General features: G+C 47.0%; 1 long non-coding RNA gene across 1 annotated transcript; it reads left to right on the forward strand.

Moving 5' to 3' along the window:
* The first annotated feature begins 1478 nt into the window (after positions 1–1478).
* Positions 1479–17127, forward strand: LOC125942266 (uncharacterized). Its single transcript, XR_007464945.1, has 3 exons — positions 1479–1606; positions 16220–16317; positions 16945–17127. It is a non-coding gene; the product is annotated as an uncharacterized LOC125942266 (long non-coding RNA).
* Positions 17128–18754: the final 1627 nt, after the last annotated feature.

Consider the following 18754-nt stretch of genomic DNA (forward strand, 5'->3'; position numbering starts at 1 on the left):
GGTAGCGCGATTGGCTTGATCGTGATCTAAATTTTCCATGTGATGCTTATAACTTCTTGCTTACTTGTGTTACAAACATAGAATAAGAGCGCATTCAGTTGCGCATATAACTTGTATTGACGCTTGCACTGGCTTGAGAGTGTACTGTGTCCATTCATCTAAACGTTCGAGGTAATAGCAGTGGTTTACTACGTGTGATATTACTATCTTGCTCGCATGCACTTTTTTATTGTAGTGACAAAAAAAATGTTAGCTCTACTGTGGCTTTTCTTGGTGCAACTGCTTGCGGTGCAGCAAGACGGTTTGCTTCGTATGATGTTTGAGCAGTCAAGGCATTCGTGTCAGTAAGCTAGCTGTAAATGTACCAGCTGCAAAAAAAAATTGGACCTACCAGAGAAACGAATGCACTCAACATCGACTGTATTTTATAAATACTTGAGTTGAATTGCTTGAGCTGAGAGTAGATATGCATGAAAATCAGATAATTGATTGATACTTAGCAGAAACAATATATATGTCTATTTCCAACAGATTGGGCGAGGCAGGGAAGAAAAGCTGCCAAGGTGCAGCTTGAAAAAACACACTGCCTCATATGATCACAAGACATGGGCAGTGCGGAGCTGCCGCATGTTTTTGACAATACAAAATAATCAATTTTGCAAGAATGCATGAGAAACACTAAGTGAAAAGTGAGTAGTTGCGCGTAGATCAGTTACACGTTTCACACATCACAGAAAAAGAAATATATACATATAATGTAAACAAGAAGCTGTACACTCAACTAATCTGCACTCTTCAAATAGCTGACCGTATAAACATGAATGTTAGTCCTGCTGATTAAGTTGAGAAAATTTTGATGGGATAAGGGGGGCACATATATCAATTCCAGATTTGTTGTAATTATTTAAAACCCTTAGTAAGTTCTTTTTTTGAGAATTTGTGAGCTGTAATTAGTTCTAAAATGGGGCACTGTCCAGGGTTCTGTGCTTCTCGTGAAACTTGAGGGGACGCGTTCTTCTAAACATGATAATTTAACAAGGAATAGATCATTCTTCCTGTTCATGTGATAAAACTTCTGAAAAAGTCGATGCCTATAAGTTTCATGCACTGTGTTAATTTTAAACTTGCCAAATAAATGCTCGGTGTGTGTATTGTACGGAACATTTGCGAGGACGCGTGCTATCCTTTTCTGCAATAAAAACAATTTGTTTAAGTTCGTATCAGTTGTAGTGCCCCATATGAGGTGACAATAATTGATATGAGAAGCGAATAAGACGTTACATAATAGTACTTTAACTGATGTAGGAAGAAGGTATCGGTTTTGGCTTATACCTGTTATCTGACTCAGTTTTTGCGTTACAAAGTTTACAAGGTCATTCCATAGCAGGGATGAAGAAAAATGCATGCCTAGTATTTAGATGCTTTCTACAACTTCAATTTGCGCGTTATATGCAATGCCATGTAGCAAAGATAAGGTAATGTGACATTACTAATATTTTCTTTTATTGAAAGACTAGTTGCTGTTGTCCTGCTGGAGCTGAGAAGTGGTCTGCTGCCTGCCATGTGCCTATGTCTCTCAAGTTATCGCAATATTGTTGCCCTCAAAGTAAGTGGATTTTTTTTCTCTCAGCTCTTTACTACCTGCATCATGACCACCCACTTAGCTGGGTAGGTGATCACTGTTAGTGACATTGGAGTGCTGGTGGACAAGCACCCCTTCAATATTACAGCACACGTGACAGAGTGCAGCTGTGGCAATATGCCAAGGTGTTAATATATAAGCCTCATTAGCTTCTCCGAGTTAATATATTGATGTCATTTGAGTGTGGTCTAGCAGGCTGAAATGCTAAACAGAAAGAAATAATTTTAATTGGCTCTTTGTAGGTTAGGCAAGCAAATCAAGCAAGCTGTTACACATGAAATGTGACATTTGTAGGTCTGTTTAGCAACGCCGCCGCCCTGATTAATTTTCGAGTTAAGTGCTACCGCTGTAATTTCTCTGTAAAGCATGCAGCAAGGTTCAGTGTTATAGTAGGCTGGCATCAACAGAGCTCTATAAGTTAAAATGTAAAGATGAGGTGTTCCTGTCAGGGAGACTGTATAAGCTTACTATGCTTTAATTGCAGTCTTGTATGAGGCAGACTTGGGAAAATTGATTTCATTTGGGCAATGTGGCACAAATGCATGGCTAATGCTTGTATGCATAGACATTACATCGCTATTGCTTAACCAAGTGGTGCCCCTGCGTGCTAAAATTTACAGGGCTCATATTGAAGAATGTCAACTTTTGTTGTAAAATGAACTGCACCTTTTATGTTATGAGAGGTTACAATTATTGCATACCATAATAGTGTGATGATATTTGTGCTGAATGTATGTCATTTTGTCTATAAAACCCTGCGCACTGCGGTATCATGAAAATTAATTTTATGTGAAAATACCATGCAGCTTCCTGATTTTCACATATATACGGCAAGTTTTTTTTTTCTTTTTTCTTTTTCAGGAGTTACTGACCTCGGAATGCATTTCACATTATATTCTTGTTTGCGACAAGCCTCTAATGCAGATTTTTTTCTTTATATTTTCTCGCACTTTAAGCTGCGGTGAGCTAAACCACTGGACAACAATACTGTGATGGCTACTGCATGTGGAGCTGTGTTCGAACACACACGAGTAAACACAGCTTTGCCGTGCTTGATTGTGTCACGGGCACTTCTGAAGTGCTGCCTGTTTGCCTAACCTTGGTGGGATGGAAGCGCCATCTGCTTCTATGCATTGCTTTCTGTTTGTGGCATCACGTGACATTGTAATATATATTTTCGTTCTTTTTCTCAGAGTCCCATAGTCCCCCCCCCTCGTCATGTTATAATTGTGGTTGCATTATTTATGTGCAAATATGGTATAGATGACTAGTGCTCCAAGTTACATTTTTTCGCAAAGTAAGCTACAAGTACCCAATGAATTCTGTATAGCAGAAAACCAAAGTCGAACAGCTGAACACTACTACGCATCCTCAGTGCGTAGTCTCAAGTACGTAGATTGCATTGGTCATGCAGAGGCGCACAGCATACCTTATTACTTGCTGAACACTTAAGCTGTGAGAAAACTGAATATTTACATAGCTTCAACTATGTGCTATTCGCCATTACTTATGCCCTCAGCAGTTAAGATTATCACGGCATTCCTTTTTCTCATTTTGCTTATTGCAGAAGGTTTACTGCATGTGTAGATAAGAAACAAATCACATGGGCAATCAATTTGCCCAATAAGTAGAAAACCTGAATAACATATTGAAGTGGTGCAAAGATTGGGGGATGGTTTTAACACCGACAAAACTGTATTCCTCCCTATAACACGTAAAAAAAAACACCTCTGTCTTTTACTTACAGACTTGGCCCATCGTCATTGAAAAAAAGTTGACAATTACAAATACTTAGGTGTTACATTAACAACTAATTTATCCTGCAATATACATGTTAACAATATTTGTTCATCGGCCTTTCGAAAGCTTTGCTTCCTAAAACATAAACTTCAAACCACCCCAAGCAATGTTAAACAACTTTGCTATTATTCCTTAATCAGACCTAAATTGGAGTACGCCAGTGTAGTTTGGGACCCGTATACTCAAATAAACATTAAGTGTCTTGAAAGAATACAGAGGGGGAAAGCAGTCCGATTTATTTATAACAAATTCTCACGAACTGACTCTCCATCCGATATAATGATAGCCAATGACATTCCCCTTCTTAAAACGCGCCGAAAACAGTTCCGAATCGACTTCCTCTCACTGCTTCTTAATCACGAACTTGCTATAGATCCATCACCGTATCTATCACCCTTACTAACCAGACCTACAAGGCACCATCAGCCCAACTCTTTAACACCTTATTTTGCCAGAACTGACGCTTATAAGTATTCCTTTTTTCCACGCACGGTATTAGATTGGAACGAATTAATCCAGACATCTTAGTCTCTCCTACCACACCGAAGTATCACTGTTGCACCTGTTCACATCTGTTATTGTAGCACTATTTTTGCAAAAATCTAGGAACAGATTCCATTGTTGTTTTGCATTCAGTTGTATTATATCTTATTGCACTAATCTTGAAACAGATTCTATTGTTGCTCTTTTGTGTTTTATTATCTATGTTATTGCGTTAATCTTCAAACAATTTGTATTGTTGCTTTTTGTAATATGACTGTTTTTTTGAAACTACCCACCTGCTTGACCCAAGGGTCTGCAGTATGTAATAAATAAAAAAAAATTATAAAAAAATACACCATAACCACTTTTAACCTTTACTTGACACAAGACTGCTCTAGTCTTGTGTCAAGTAAAAGTTAAAAGTGGTTATGGTGTATTTCTACTTATTCATCAAACTGCACAATCAATTGATTGTCTTGTGTCAAGTAAAAGTTAAAAGTGGTTATGGTGTATTTCTACTTATTCATCAAACTGCACAATCAATTGATTGCCCATGTGATTTGTTTCCTATGTACACATGCAGTAAACCTTCTGCAATAACAACAGTAACCAAACTTGCCTGCTGTAGCACTGTGCCTAGTAAATTTAAATTCTGCTACAGCTTTCCAGTGTATGCTTGTATCTTGCATCCTGTCAGAGGGCTGGTAACATGTTTCACATTTCTAGCAACCAACTAGCCTCTCTAGTAACAGTATTAAAAATGTGCCAACTATATTTTTTAACAATATTGTCGCAGCGCTGCGCATCTGAGCCTGAGAAAGAAGTAGGGTGGGGCATGTGAGCTCGGCTGTACTCCACGCCGGCTGGCCCTTCCCTGTGGCTTGCTCCTGTACCTCGTTCCACTTTGTAAATAAACATCTTTCGTAACATCTTTGGTGGAAGTGCTGGGTACACCCTGGACGATCCAGCTCTACCGACTCTGCGATGGAGTAGACGCTTGGCCGGGTTACCACCACAGGCAGCAGACATGGCCGATTCCGGAGAAGGCATTGACGACCCCGCCAGCATCGACCCAGACAGCAGTCACACAGGGCAGTCTGGCTACTGGACGCCACTGCGAGAGCCGCCCACCTTTTCGGGGAAGGCGACCGAAGATGTCGATGACTGGCTGAAGCACTACAAGAGAGTGAGTCGCCACAACCAGGGGAGCACTGCGAAGCAGCTTGATTTAGTGGTTTTCTTTCTCGTTGGAACTGCGCTCCTCTCGTTTGAAAACCATGAGAACGTGCTAACAAGCTGGGACGATCTTGTAGAATAATTTACAAAGTGCTTTGGGGACCCGATCTCCAAGAAAAAGAAGGCTGAGCAGACTGCTTTCCCCTCGAGCTCGGTTGCCTGGCGAAACTTGTACAAGCTTGTGATGTAAGGTGACTTTTCTCTTTAACTTTGAAGACGGTTCCTCAATTGGGAGACAAAAACCCAATTGGGGACAAAACCGTTTGTTGAAAAACACACAAACTTTTAATAAAACTGAAGCGAAAATTAACCCATAAAAACAAACACTTAAAACGACTATCACGGCACAAAACGTTCGGGCAGCGAGTTCGGGCAGGAAGCAGGCGTGTGTGCGTACTATAGTCTCGATGCGGAGCAGCGGAGACGAGACGATGAGAGAAGCGGTGTTGGTCTCGCCAAAAGGTCGCTGTATCGGACCGTCGTACAGCCTGCCAGAGCGTGGCAGCTCTGGCTTGGAGGGAGAAGACAGGCGGCTCGGCAGCACGGGCCGACGGCGGTGGCGTTCTGGCCGGGCAGCTGGTCGTGGCACTCGGGCCTGTAGCCCGACAGCTCACGTTCTGTCCACGGGCGTAGACGCTCACCGGCCTCGGGCAGCAGCAGTTGACTATCGGGCAGAGTGGCGATGCCCAGGAAAGCAGGCGGCATGGCAGTACGGGTTGACGGCGGCGGCGTTCTGGCCAGGCAGCTGGTCGTGGAGCTCGGGCCCGTAGCCCGACAGCTCTCGTTCTGCCCATGGGCGTAGACGCTCACCGCCCTCAGGCAGCAATTCCCGAACGGATGGAGTGGTGACGCCCAGGAATGGGTTGGCAGGAGGCCCTGGCCGGGTGAAGTCCTGGTGGCTCGAGTCCGGAACCCGACGGCTGTCTTCAACCCCCGATCCGGTGGCCAACCTTCTCCTGGTGCCGCTTCTGGAACTCTTCCCCCCTACTGCCAGCGCGGCTCGCTTTTCTGCCGCTCTGACCGATTTGTCATTCGTTCATTGGCTGCTTGAAGCTCCGTGGTCTTTTGCAATTGGGTGCCTTTTTCTTTGTTTTGTTTCTTGCGCCGCGTGTTCACGCGCCGGATGCTCTTCGACGTCATTTTCCATCAGCATGGAATTCGCCTTGGCGCGCGCTCTCCTTGTCGTCTGCTTCTTGTTTGAATGCACCGCACCTTGTCGCACACCACAAATATCACCGTCGCATATCACACATCATATAAGCCCCTTTTTGGGAAAAGTTTTTCCAGAGGAAAAACTGCCGGTCAGTGCGCGACACCTTTCACACTTATGCTCTATATGGCACATTCACTGTGGGTCCACCACACAAATTCAAATCTTAAAGCTCACGAGGCATTCAAGCACAACACCCACGAATGCTCATAACAAGCGAAAGCGCTTACAAGTTAAATACAATGTTTATGGGGCATATAAAGCATGACACTCAAAAAAACTACTTCGAGTAAAGCACTTATAGTTGATAACTATGTTGTCCACCAAATACGTTTCTGTCCAAGGTCAAATCCTGATATGGCAACCGGCTAATAAATCGGCTTCTTAGGTAATTGCATCCCAGGTGAGACGAACCGTGCGTCTCTTTTGCGTTCAGGATGAAACCCCTGGAGCCGATTTGTTGCACCTTGGGAAACGCACATACAAGGACCTCTGAATGACCTGACTCAGGTGTTGAATTGATTCAAAACGCTCGCCCAGACTATCATTTGCACTGAATTCATCACCCTGCAGCGGCATGCATTGAGACTCGAATGCCTTAAGGACTGGTTCGGGCAAGCTAGATAGTCGTTCCGACCTATCGGCAGAATGCGTTCCCGGCATCTCCGCGGAAATGCTTTCTACTTCAGCTGACGCTAATGAGGAGTGATCTGATTCCTCATTATTCATTGCAAAATGTGGAGTAGATACATAGCTGTTCTCTCTTGGATGAGTTCCTGACATCCGCAGCGCATTTTCAAGCGTAAGCCAACCATGACTTGTAGAACTTATATCCAAGCTTACTACCCCGCACCCTTTTTCTGAGCACGTTATCAGTAGGTGCTGAAATGTCGTGCGACATTTCTCTTATGTGTCTCATTTGTTTTCTGGAATCTTTTATGTTCTTTCTACCAAATATCTCGGTACTTGTGCTCATTGCACTTTGACCTATTGGGTGTTCAGGGATGCAGACAGACAAGCTCACCTTCTCTCGAAGTGAGTTATCTGGGTGGTCCTCGCACCTGACGAGGCCACTTGTCACCATTGCAAGGGGCACACCGGAAGAGTGGGGGAGCGTTTCCTTGCTCGCCTCGCACTCTTCGAGGTCATGGGCAATGCGAACCTTTGCCCGGTCTGTCGGGCTTTCTAGAGGTTTATGTGCCTCTTCATTTGATGTGCTTTTTGTTGCACTGGTTTGCATGCGTGCCTCCTTGCTGGTTTTGTCCTCTTCGAGGTCACAGTTCATGCACACCAGTGCCCAGCCTGTCGGGATTTCTGACAGCATTTTTGCCTCTTTATCCAAGGTGCTTTTTCTAGCACAGATGTGCATGCGTGCCTCAATTTCATGAGAAGCTACCTGCTGTCTGCTCCCTGAGCTATCCTCAGCGTCCCTGAGGTTCATGCCAGGACCTAGGCTGGTCCGTTTTCTGCTCATTTCTCTGCTGCCCTCTTGTTTAGTGCCTTTTTCTAGCAAACACCCGTGACGGTGTTCGGGGCAATCAATAGTCAAAGATTTTGAACTGCTGAGTCTGGAGCCCTCGTCAAACGCTTGCTCAATAGAGCTTGCATACGACTCCAGCTCGCGAATCTCTCTTAGTGAACGTGCCCTTTCAGCCTCCGTGACCCTGAGACGCAACTGCAACACACGTGCCTCGCGCTCAAGCCGACCTCTTTTCGCTTCTCGTTCTGCAGTCATTTCCTTTCGTTGCGCAGCCCATTCTTTTCGCTCTGCAACGCGTTCTTCTCGCACTCACGCCTCCCGCTCGTCCAACCACGCCTTTAACTCAGCTCCTTCCAGCCCCATGCATTCAGCTAAAGTTGACATTTCTCGCGTGCTAGCCATGGTTCCGAGCTGTTAGAATTAACAGTAAAATCCAAACAAACGGCTTTGTCCTGTCGTGGACGCCAATTTGTGATGCAGCGTGACTTTTCTCTAACTTTTAAGACGGTTCCTCAATTGGGGGACAAAAACCCAATTGGGGACAAAACCGTTTGTTGAAAAACACACAAAATTTTAATAAAACAGAAGCGAAAATTAATCCATAAAACAAACACTTAAAACGACTATCATGGCACAAAACGTTCGGGCAGCAAGTTCGCGCAGGAAGCAGGCGTGTGCGCGTACTGTAGTCTCGACGTGGAGCAGCGGAGATGAGACAACGAGAGAAGCGGTGTTGGTCTCGCCAAAAGGTCGCTGCATCGGACCGTCGTACAGGCTGCCAGAGCGTGGCAGCTCTGGCTCGGAGGGAGAAGACAGGCAGCTCGGCAGCACGAGCTGACGGCGGTGGCGTTCTGGCCGGGCAGCTGCTCATGGCACTCGGGCCCGTAGCCCGACAGCTCACGTTCTGTCCACGGGTGCAGACGCTCACAGGCCGCAGGCAGCAGCAGTGGACTATCGGGCAGAGTGGCGATGCCCAGGAAGGCAGGCGGCTTGGCAGCACGGGTTGACGGTGGCGGCGTTTTGGCCGGGCAGCTGGTCGTGGAGCTCGGGCCTGTAGCCCGACAGCTCTCGTTCTGCCCACGGGCGTAGACGCTCACGTGCCTTGGGCAGCAATTCCCAAACGGATAGAGTGGCTACGCCCAGGAATGGGTTGGCAGGAGGCCCTGGCCGTGTGAAGTCCTGGTGGCTCGGGTCCGGAACCCGACAGCTGTCTTCAACCCCCGATCCGGTGGCCGACCTTCTCCTGGTGCTGCTCCTGGAACTCTTCCCCCCTACTGCCAGCGCGGCTCGCTTTTCTGCCGCTCTGACCGATTTGTCATTCGTTCATTGGCTGCTTGAAGCTCCGTGGTCTTTTGCGATTGGAGGCCTTTTTCTTTGTTTTCTTTCTTGCGCCGCGTGTTCACGCGCCGGACACTCTTCGACGTTGTCGTTTTCCATCAGCATGGAATTCGCCTTGGCGCGCGCTCTCCTTGTCGTCTGCTGCTTGTTTGAATGCACCGCACCTTGTCGCGCACCACAAATATCACCATCGCGCATCACACATCACAAACCTACATTGAGGCTGGCTTGAAACTATGCGGAATTGTCAGCGCCACCATGTCCGATGAAGACAAAGTAGGGCACCTCCTTAAGGGAATCGCTGAAGACGTTTATAATTTTCTTATAACAAAAGAAGACCTTAATACTCCAGCTAATTTGAGGAAACATTGCCGGGCGTTTGAAGCACTGAAAATGAGGATTGCAACAAAGTTTGGACGCTTAGACAATGTCACCACTATTGCATGTGTGTCAATCCCAGCCCAAGACATCTCTATGATACGGCAAGTGGTTAAAGAAGAGCTCGCACAGCTTAAAGTTGTTGACGACGCTCATGTCTGTCATCAGTGTGCAGTTGAAGAGCGCTCTCACATGCCACCAGCCACCTGGACACGTCAAGGTTACCGGGAGTCTCGTGGGGCCTATGCTGATCGTGCGGACAGAAGCAACTGGCGACCGCAACCGACAAGTCTAGAACGCCACACGATGCACCACAACAATTTGTTCCGAGGCCGTCTCCCTCCTACAACCAGCCTGCGAGTTCCTTTTCACCCGTGTCGCCCGTGACAAGCCGTGACTCCTGCATTTGCTACAGCTATGGTGTGCCTGGACACATTGCTAGGTATTGCCACTGCCGCCAGCAGCGTGCTCCATGGTTTAATGCCTATACCCTCTGAGTGCCCGCTGACAAGCCCTGGCAGTTTCCCAGTTCCTTCCAACGGCTGCAGCAGGGACGCGCTAACTGCAGTGACTCTCCTGTCTCCGAGCGCAGCCTCACACCACCACCGACACGACAACGGCGCTCTTTGTCACCTCGTCGTGGCTCGTCACCGCCACCGCTGGGAAACTAGGTGGTGCGACCAACGGGGGTGAGGCCGCTATACATTCATCTTCATCAAGACCCCCTTGTGTGATCATGTTTAAGAACGAAGTGTGTGTTTCAGTGGACAATGTGAGTACTTTTGCTTTAATTGACACCGGGGTTGCAGTTTCTGTTATGAGTCTGGACTTCAGAAATCGTCTCGGACAAAAAGTTATGTTTTCGTGGGATCGGAACACTACCTTTTGTGGTGTTGGCGGGGAAATGCTACGCCCTCTTGGTGTTTGTTCTGCTACAATTACGGTAGGGAACCAGACATTTCGGAGGGAATTTACTGTGCTTGCACCCGCAACGCGTGACGTTATATTAGGAATTGATTTCTTACTTGAGTGGGGGGAAAATTTGGATTGTTGCACTTTTCGCGATTTCTGTTCGCCGCGATGCGCGAACCCCCATAACAGATAGCACCAATGATGCCGTGGACATTCTCTCTGTGTCGCAAGATGTCTGCTTGCCCCCTCAGACAGCAATGTTTGTACCCGTGAACTCTTCTCGCCCTCGTACGGGTTCCTGCTGTGGTTTAGCCAAGCCCGATTATAATAACGCGCTCACGAAAAATGTGATAGTCCCCCGCTCCGTCGTGGTCACTACTGATGGTTGTACTCGTTTGTGGACAGTGAACGTGTCAACACAATTGATAACTTTGCCGCTTGGACTTAAGTTAGCGAGCTTTGACGAACAAGGCATTGTCAGCATTGGAACCATCAAAATGACAACTACTGGAAAGAAATCTACCCCTGATCCCAGTCATGATTATTCTGCTGGCTTTAAGGGCATGATTAACAAGTGACTATCTTCTAGTGAGCATTGTCTACTTGAAGGAGTGCTGGCTCGCTACTGCACAGTGTTTGATTTTGCTCAAGACCAACGAGCATCCCATACAACACCGGCGTCTCATATGCAACGCCGCATCCATACTGGGCAAGTAACGCCAATTCGCCAGAAGCCTTATTGGGTTTCACCTTCAGAGAGAAAAATCATCGCAGAGCAGGTCGAAGATATGTTACGGACGCAAGTGATCCAGGAATCATGTAGCCCCTGGGTGGCTCCTGTGATTCTTGTCAAGAAAAAAGACAACTCATGGAGATTCTGTGCGGACTATCGCCACCTAAACACCATCACAAAGAAAGACGTGTACCCCCTACTGTGAATCAACGACACTGTCGACAGCCTCCATTCCGCGTCGTATTCCTCTTCTGTTGATTTACGGTCAGGGTATTGGCAAATTCCACTGCACCCCTCAGACAAGGAGAAGACAGCCTTTGTAACGCCTGACGGCCTCTTTGAGTTCAACGTTATGCCCTTTGGCTTATGCAATGCTCCAGCGACATTCGAGCGATTTATGGATGCAGTGCTCCGTGGACTCAAATGGGAAATTTGCATGTGCTATTTAGATGACGTCATTATATATGGCAGGACATTTCACGAGCACAATCAGCGCCTGTCAGTCGTTCTTGACTGTATCCAGCAAGCTGGCCTTATTTTAAACTCTAAAAATTGTCATTTCGGTGAGCATCAAGCGCTTGTACTAGGCTTTCTGGTCGACAAAGACGGCATACGCCCAGACCCTGAAAAGATAGCGGTTCGCGACTTCCAACAGCCACAGACGTAGAAAGACCTGCGAAGTTTTTTGGGCCTTTGCTCATATTTTCGACGGTTTATCAAGAACTTTGCACAGCTTGCCTCTGCCCTGACATCTCTCCTTCACAAAGACGCCCTACTTGTGGACTGCTGATTGTGACTCTGTGTTTCAACAGCTAAAGTTTTTGTTGACTTCTGGACCTGTTCTGTAGAATTTCGATCCGGAGGCTTCTATTGAGCTGCACACTGATGCCAGTAGTGTGGGTGTTGGCGCTGTGCTTGTTCGGAACTGCGGGGGTCGCCAGCATGTCATTGCCTATGCTAGTCGGACACTTACAAAAGCAGAGAGAAACTACACCGTTCCTGAACTCGAGTGTCTAGCAGTCGTCTTCGCCATTCAGAAGTTCCGTCCATATTTGCATGGCCGCGCGTTCACGATTGTGACCGACCATCATTCACTATGCTGGCTCGTTGGGCTGCGCGACCCATCTGGTCGGTTGGCCCGCTGGCCGTTGCGCCTTCAAGAGTACGGCTTTTCCGTCGCCTACAAGAGCGAACGTTGTCACACGGATGCTGACTGCCTATCCCATCTCCCTTCGCCGCACACTAAGGCTGACGACGATGACTTCGATGACTTTCTCGTTTCCATCTCCCCCGAGTTTCCCGACCTCATTACCTTCGAGAGCGAGCAACGTTGCGACCCTACATTGCAATCTGTGCGGGCAGCTGCACGTGAGTCTGTAGGAACACAGTTTATTTTTCGTAATGACTTTCTATACAAAAAAAATTACTCAGCTGATGGTCCTCCATTGCTTCTAGGGGTGCTCGAAAACCTACGCCCTGCTGTCCTTCGTTCCATGCACGACAATATCACGTCCAGGCTCCTTGGGTTTGCACGCACACTACATCGACTTCGCCAGAGATTTTTCTGGCCTAAACTCTGGAAAACAACCAAACAGTATGTCGCCAGCTGTACTGTTAGTCAGCGCCACAAACGACGACGGCTCCAGCAGGCTATTTGCAACCAGTTAAACACTTACACATTGCCTTTTGAAAAAGTCGGCATCTACTTGCTCGGCCCGCTTCCAAAGACGTCAGCTGGCTACCGCTGGATTATAATGTGCGTCGATTATCTGACTCATTACACAGAAACAGCTACCCTTTCATCTGCCACTGCAGCAGACGTCTTTTTGTTGCATCACGTCATACTGCATCACGGCGCTCCACGGGTTGTCATTGGTGACCATGGACGGCAATTCACCGCCGACGTCGTTGAACATTTACGGCTTTGTAGTTCTGCCTATCGTCATTCCACTCCTTACCACCTGCAAACCAATGGCCTCACGGAGCAGACGAATCGAACGCTTACCAACATGCTGTCAATGTATGTCACCGCTGACCACAAAAATTGGGACGCTGTCTTACCTTTTGTAACGTATGCATACAATACTGCCATGCATGAAGTTATTGGATATGGACCGTTCTTTCTGCAGTACGCACACACTCCCCAGACCCTTCTGGACACTATTCTACCTTTATCGTGTCAAGCAGATCCTTCAATTCAATTGCCCAAACTCTGTGTCGTGCTGAAAAAGCTCGTCGACTGGCACATCTTCGGACGTTGTCCTCACAAGGCCACAGCAAGACTCGCTGCGATACCCGGCATATCGATGTCAACTTTACCCCCGGTGACTACGTCTGGTTGTGGACACCTATTCACAAAAAGGGATTGTACCGCAAGTTTCTCGCCAGTTACTCGGGATCATTCATTATACTCACTCGCTTGAGTGGTGTGAACTGTTATTGCCAAAGTGACGGCAAGTAATCGGCGTTCACGCACGACGCAAGCTGTTCACGTAGCCAGACTTAAGCAGTACCACGACAGGTCTCCTTAGCTCGCTCAGTGAGCTTCGTCTGCACCCTGGAAAAAATGTCGCAGCACTGCGCGTCTGAGCCCAAGAAAGAAGTAGGGTGGGGTGTGTGAGCTCGGCTGTACTTCGCGCCAGCTGGCCCTTCCCTGTGGCTTCCTCCTGTACCTCATTTCACTTTGGAAATAAACTTCTTTCATAATAATATGCTACAATGTGTAGGCAGTTCGTTTAGAAAACTAAAGCCATAGAATCAACACAGTGAGGTTACTTTCTGTTCGCATGTCACAGGTTGAGAAATGCAAGGTGGTAGCTGTTGACAGTATTCTGACTAGAAAGCATAGCCAGTATTAAAGGTTGCGCACAACTGATCTCTACTAAAGGGGGCTGGATCGACCTCTACTGAAGCCAACCTTGTCCAGGCAGTTGGGGCTTCACAAATTTGCAGAGGCACTTTGCCTGCACAAGGGTGCTGCATTTCTTCCCTTAAAATAACTGCGTGTTGTGCCGTAAACTACCGAAGTGTAGCAGAGCCATGTAAGCATGACGTCACCCTGCTAAGCATCAAGTGCGATACACGCGTGACCAATTACGTCACATCTGTTCTGCCTATATAATTGCCTTTACCCCAGAAATAAACGTTCATCACCCGACTGTCGACCCGCTCACATGATGCCAGCGGTGCCAAGCCGTCATGTTGACTCCATCAACGCTGCTTCCTTCTCCGAAACCTTTGGATGCCTCCACCGATGCATGGCTTGGATGGAAGACGGGGAGAAGTGATTTCGAACTTTTTTCTATGGCTACTTAGTTGACAAAACAACCAAAGGAAGTGCAAGCCGCAACCTTACTCGTAACGGTTGGAGAAGGCAGAAAGGCTTACAGTACCGTCATGTTTGAAAATGAGGCAGATAAGAACACCATTGACATATTCCTGCAGAAATTTGAGAACTTATACAAGCCTGCGACTAACCTCACATTCAGTGAATTCCGCTTTGGTTCAAGAAACCAAGAGGAGGGTGAATCTTTCAATGAATGGTTGACAGACCTCAGGATTTTAGGGAAGAACTGTGAGTTTGAAAACCTTGAAGACCGCATGTTTCGCAGCAGATTAATCCTGGGTGTCTGCGACAGAAGCTTGCAACAGAGGCTGATTGCAGAAAACCCTTCGTGTGAAAGAACCGTTGAAATCTACCGCATTCACAAGCAAGGGCAGGAGCAATTTCGTGAAATCAGTGAAGGGGCAGTACCGTCACAGAACACATCGATTTGTGCAGTTGCAAAGCGAGCACATCACTGCGGTCAGTGTGGTTATCACGCTCACCAGGGTGAAAACTGTCCAGCTGAAGGGAAAGTATCTAAAAAAATGTGGCGGGCATAATCATTTTGCTCAAGCATGCAAGGCGATACCGCTGCGACGACAGAGAACCTTGAGGAGTGCACATGGAGGATAACAAAGATTATTTTTTGGAAACTTTGACAGTGAGCACAATCATAGCAGACTACATGAGTGCAGTCATCACTGAAGGGCAAGCATTCACATGCAAACTTGATACAGGCACAAACTGTTGCGTGGTTTCGCAACACAACGTTCAGAAGCTACCAAATAAGCCACAGCAAGCATGCATTGCGACTTTGACGGCGTTCTTTGGCCAGAGGGCTTCTGCAAAGGCGCGAATCCGACTCTATTTGTCAGCAAACTCCCAGATGCATGAAGAATAATTTTTTATTGTCGATCAAAACATACCCGTCGCACTAAGCAGTTCAGCGGCCGAGTGTCTCGGCTTTATCTGTCGTATACAGAACGTGCAGGCCGAACAGCTGTACCCGGTGGTACAGTCATATGCAGATGTCTTCGCTGGACTGGGGCAGCTGAAAGGTGGAGCCGTGGGTGTAGTTGTGCCGGCAAGGCGAGTCCTGGTAGCGCTTCAGGTAAAAGTCAAAGAGAAATTAAAATGCATAGAAGACCAAGGAGTCATTATGCAAGTAACGCAGCCTACTGAATGGTCTAGTTGCATGGTGATGGTCGTAAAGAAAAACAAAGGGCATATCTGCCTGGAACCAACGGCAATTAACAAAGTCCTACTGCGTGAAAATTACGCCATGTCAACTCTTGGAGACGTGCTGACGCTTGCTGGAGTGAAATTTTTTTCCTCTCTGGATGCAGCATCGGGTCTGGCTAATCAAACTGTCACATTTGAGTTCAAAGCTTTGTATGATGAACACGCCGTGTGGCCGCTACCGCTTCCTCTGCATGCCGTTTGGCATTGCTTCTGCCCCGGAAATCATTCGGGTAGCGATGCACCGCATGCCAGAGGAACTGCCGTGTGTTATTAGAGCATCAACAAGGAACAGGACCTGGAAAGGACCTGTTCCTTGCTGATGCTCTATCAAGATTTCCCAGCAAAGTATGCATGGAAGTAAAAACAACCTAGAGCAGCTATTGACTTGTTGCCGAGAGCATAATTTACAACTTAACTTGAAGAAATGCTCGTTTTTGCAGACTGAGGTCCGTTACCTGGGACACGTTTACCACCGAAAGCTTGGAGATGGACCCGCAATGTGTGGAAGGAATTCTGGAAATGACAACACCTAAGAATGGTAAGAAACTGAAAGTTTTTCTTGGTACAATGAATTTCGTACAGAGCTTCATCCCGAACATGTCTGTCGTAATGGCCCCACTCCGCACTTTGCTATGCAAAGACATCACGTTGGTATAGACCAAAAAGCAGGAAGAAAGCTTTCACAAGTTGTGCCAGTGTTTACAAACAGCACCGGTCCTCGCCTATTTTGACGCTAAGAAACCTAGTGAGACTATCAGTTGACGCAAGTCAGTTGGGTGTAGGCGCCGTCCTTTTGCAAGATGGCCACCCCATCGCATTTTCTTCTAGGTCACTCTCAGATACCCAGCAGATACGCACAAATTGCAAAGGAAATGCTTGCGATTGTACGTTGCTGTACAAAATTTAAGGACTACTTGTTTGGTCAGAACACGGTAACGTTTGAAACTGATCACTGACCTTTAGTTTCTATATTTTCCAAACCACTGCATCAGTGTCCACTACGTTTTCACTGCATGCGTCTGACATTGCAACAGTACTCTATTGACGTGATATATAAGTCTGGAAAGGACCTGTTCCTTGGCGATGCTCTGTCAAGATTTCCCAGCAAAGCATGCATGAAAGAAGAAACAGCATTTTCAAGTAAACGTGCTTGACTGTGTTTCAGCCTCGGAGCGCAGTCTCAAAGACCTGCTTGCCGCAACAAAGGACTAAAGCACCTTGACGAAGCTCCGCGAATATGCCGAGTCAACATGGCCCCCTGAGAAGCAAGAAGTTCCTGAGCCCGTCCGTGCCTACTGGCCGTACCAGGAGGAGATACATGCGCAGAATGGCTTCGTGTTCCGCAGCAATAAGGCAATCGTACCTCATTCAGAAAGAATGAAAACGATGATTCTTCACTCGGCACATGTGGGGACAGAGAAAATTAAAGCGAGAGCAAGAACGGTCATGTTCTGGCCCAACATGTCAAGTGACATTGAACAGTTTTGCAAAGCTTGCAAGATATGCCAGAAAGATAAGCCTAGAAACGTAAAGATGCCACTTATAAGTTGTGACGTTCTAACGTTGCCGTGGCAGGTTGTAGGAATGGATTTTACTGTGGTGGATGCCAGTTCGCCTTAATCGTTGATTTCTACTCTTTCTTTTTTGACGTACGGGAAATGCGCACAACAGCGCGCATGCTTACGGCGTGGTGCTCAGAAGTTTTCTCTGTCCGTGAATTGCCATTGAAACTCTGCACTGAAAACGGTCCACCATTTAGCAGTGGAGAGTTCAAGGACTATCTGGGAAAGCTAGGCATTGCGCAGGTCACTTCAAGCGCATACCATCTGCGTTCGAATGGCATGACAGAAAGAGCGGTCCAAGAAGCAAAGAAGCTTTTAAAGGAGGCCTCCTTTAACATGTCCGACTTTCATACTGCTTTGCTTGAGTGGCACAACACTCCCTGTTATGATATGTGCTGAAGTCACCTGTGCAGAGACTGATGCCGGCAGACCCGGACCCTGCTGCTGGTACCAAGAACCCACTTGGTACCCCAGACAGTACCCAGCAGCATAGTCCATGGACGACTTCAGGACATACGTCACAAGCAGAGAATCTACTATAACAGTGGCAGCAGAAACCTGCCACCTATCGCGTGGCCAGGTCACTACGTACAACACCGTCACACTGACCTGGTCACCAGCTGTCTTCCTGAGGCCAGTCGGGGTACGTACAGCTCCTTGAAATCCTTGAAAACCCTTGAAAATGCTGGAATTTCGTGAGCAATGCACTTGGATATCAACTTTGCAAAGCCCTTTCTGGGGTAGATCGGCATCGATCTGACAAACTCCCCATTTCAGAAACAATGCACCGGTGCGAGCACACATGGTTTTGTTTTGCAGAACTGCCAGGAAAAAATAAAAGGCTTCACCTTGTCAAACCACGAACGGAGCGAAAGACCCGTGCCGCGCTTCGGTGCTGGCTTGGCTGGCAGTGTTTACGCTGCTTTCTTCACCCTATCGTTCGTTTCACTCCTCACCCCTCGGTCTGCCTTATCCCACTTTCCCACTTGCGGGCAAGGTGAAGAGCTAAAGAGAGCTATAGTGGAGCAACAAAGGCACTGATGCTGAGTGCCTTTGTGCCTTTGAGTAGAGGTTTGTTATAATGCTATTTATGGTAATATAGTATAAGTGCAATAACATGGTATGCTCAATGTTTTGGGCATGTTTGATGAACCAACCCAGCTAATACTGCAGAAGCCTGAGCAGCTGTTGTGAGTGTTCGTTGTGTTAAATTTTAATATGGCGGACTTGAGAAATGATCAAGACATGTTTTACTAAATTGCAATATACATCTATTTGTTATAATGCAGTAGAACCCCACCAATACGTTTTTCACAGGACCGTAAAATAAACAAAAGAAAAACGTAAGAGCCGGGAAACGCATGAGCCGAGAAATTGGCAAAATTGCAAAATGAGAGTAGTGGTGAACTGCAC

This window comes from Dermacentor silvarum, chromosome 1 (genome assembly GCF_013339745.2).
Source record: "Dermacentor silvarum isolate Dsil-2018 chromosome 1, BIME_Dsil_1.4, whole genome shotgun sequence".
Classification (NCBI taxonomy): Eukaryota; Metazoa; Arthropoda; class Arachnida; order Ixodida; family Ixodidae; genus Dermacentor; species Dermacentor silvarum.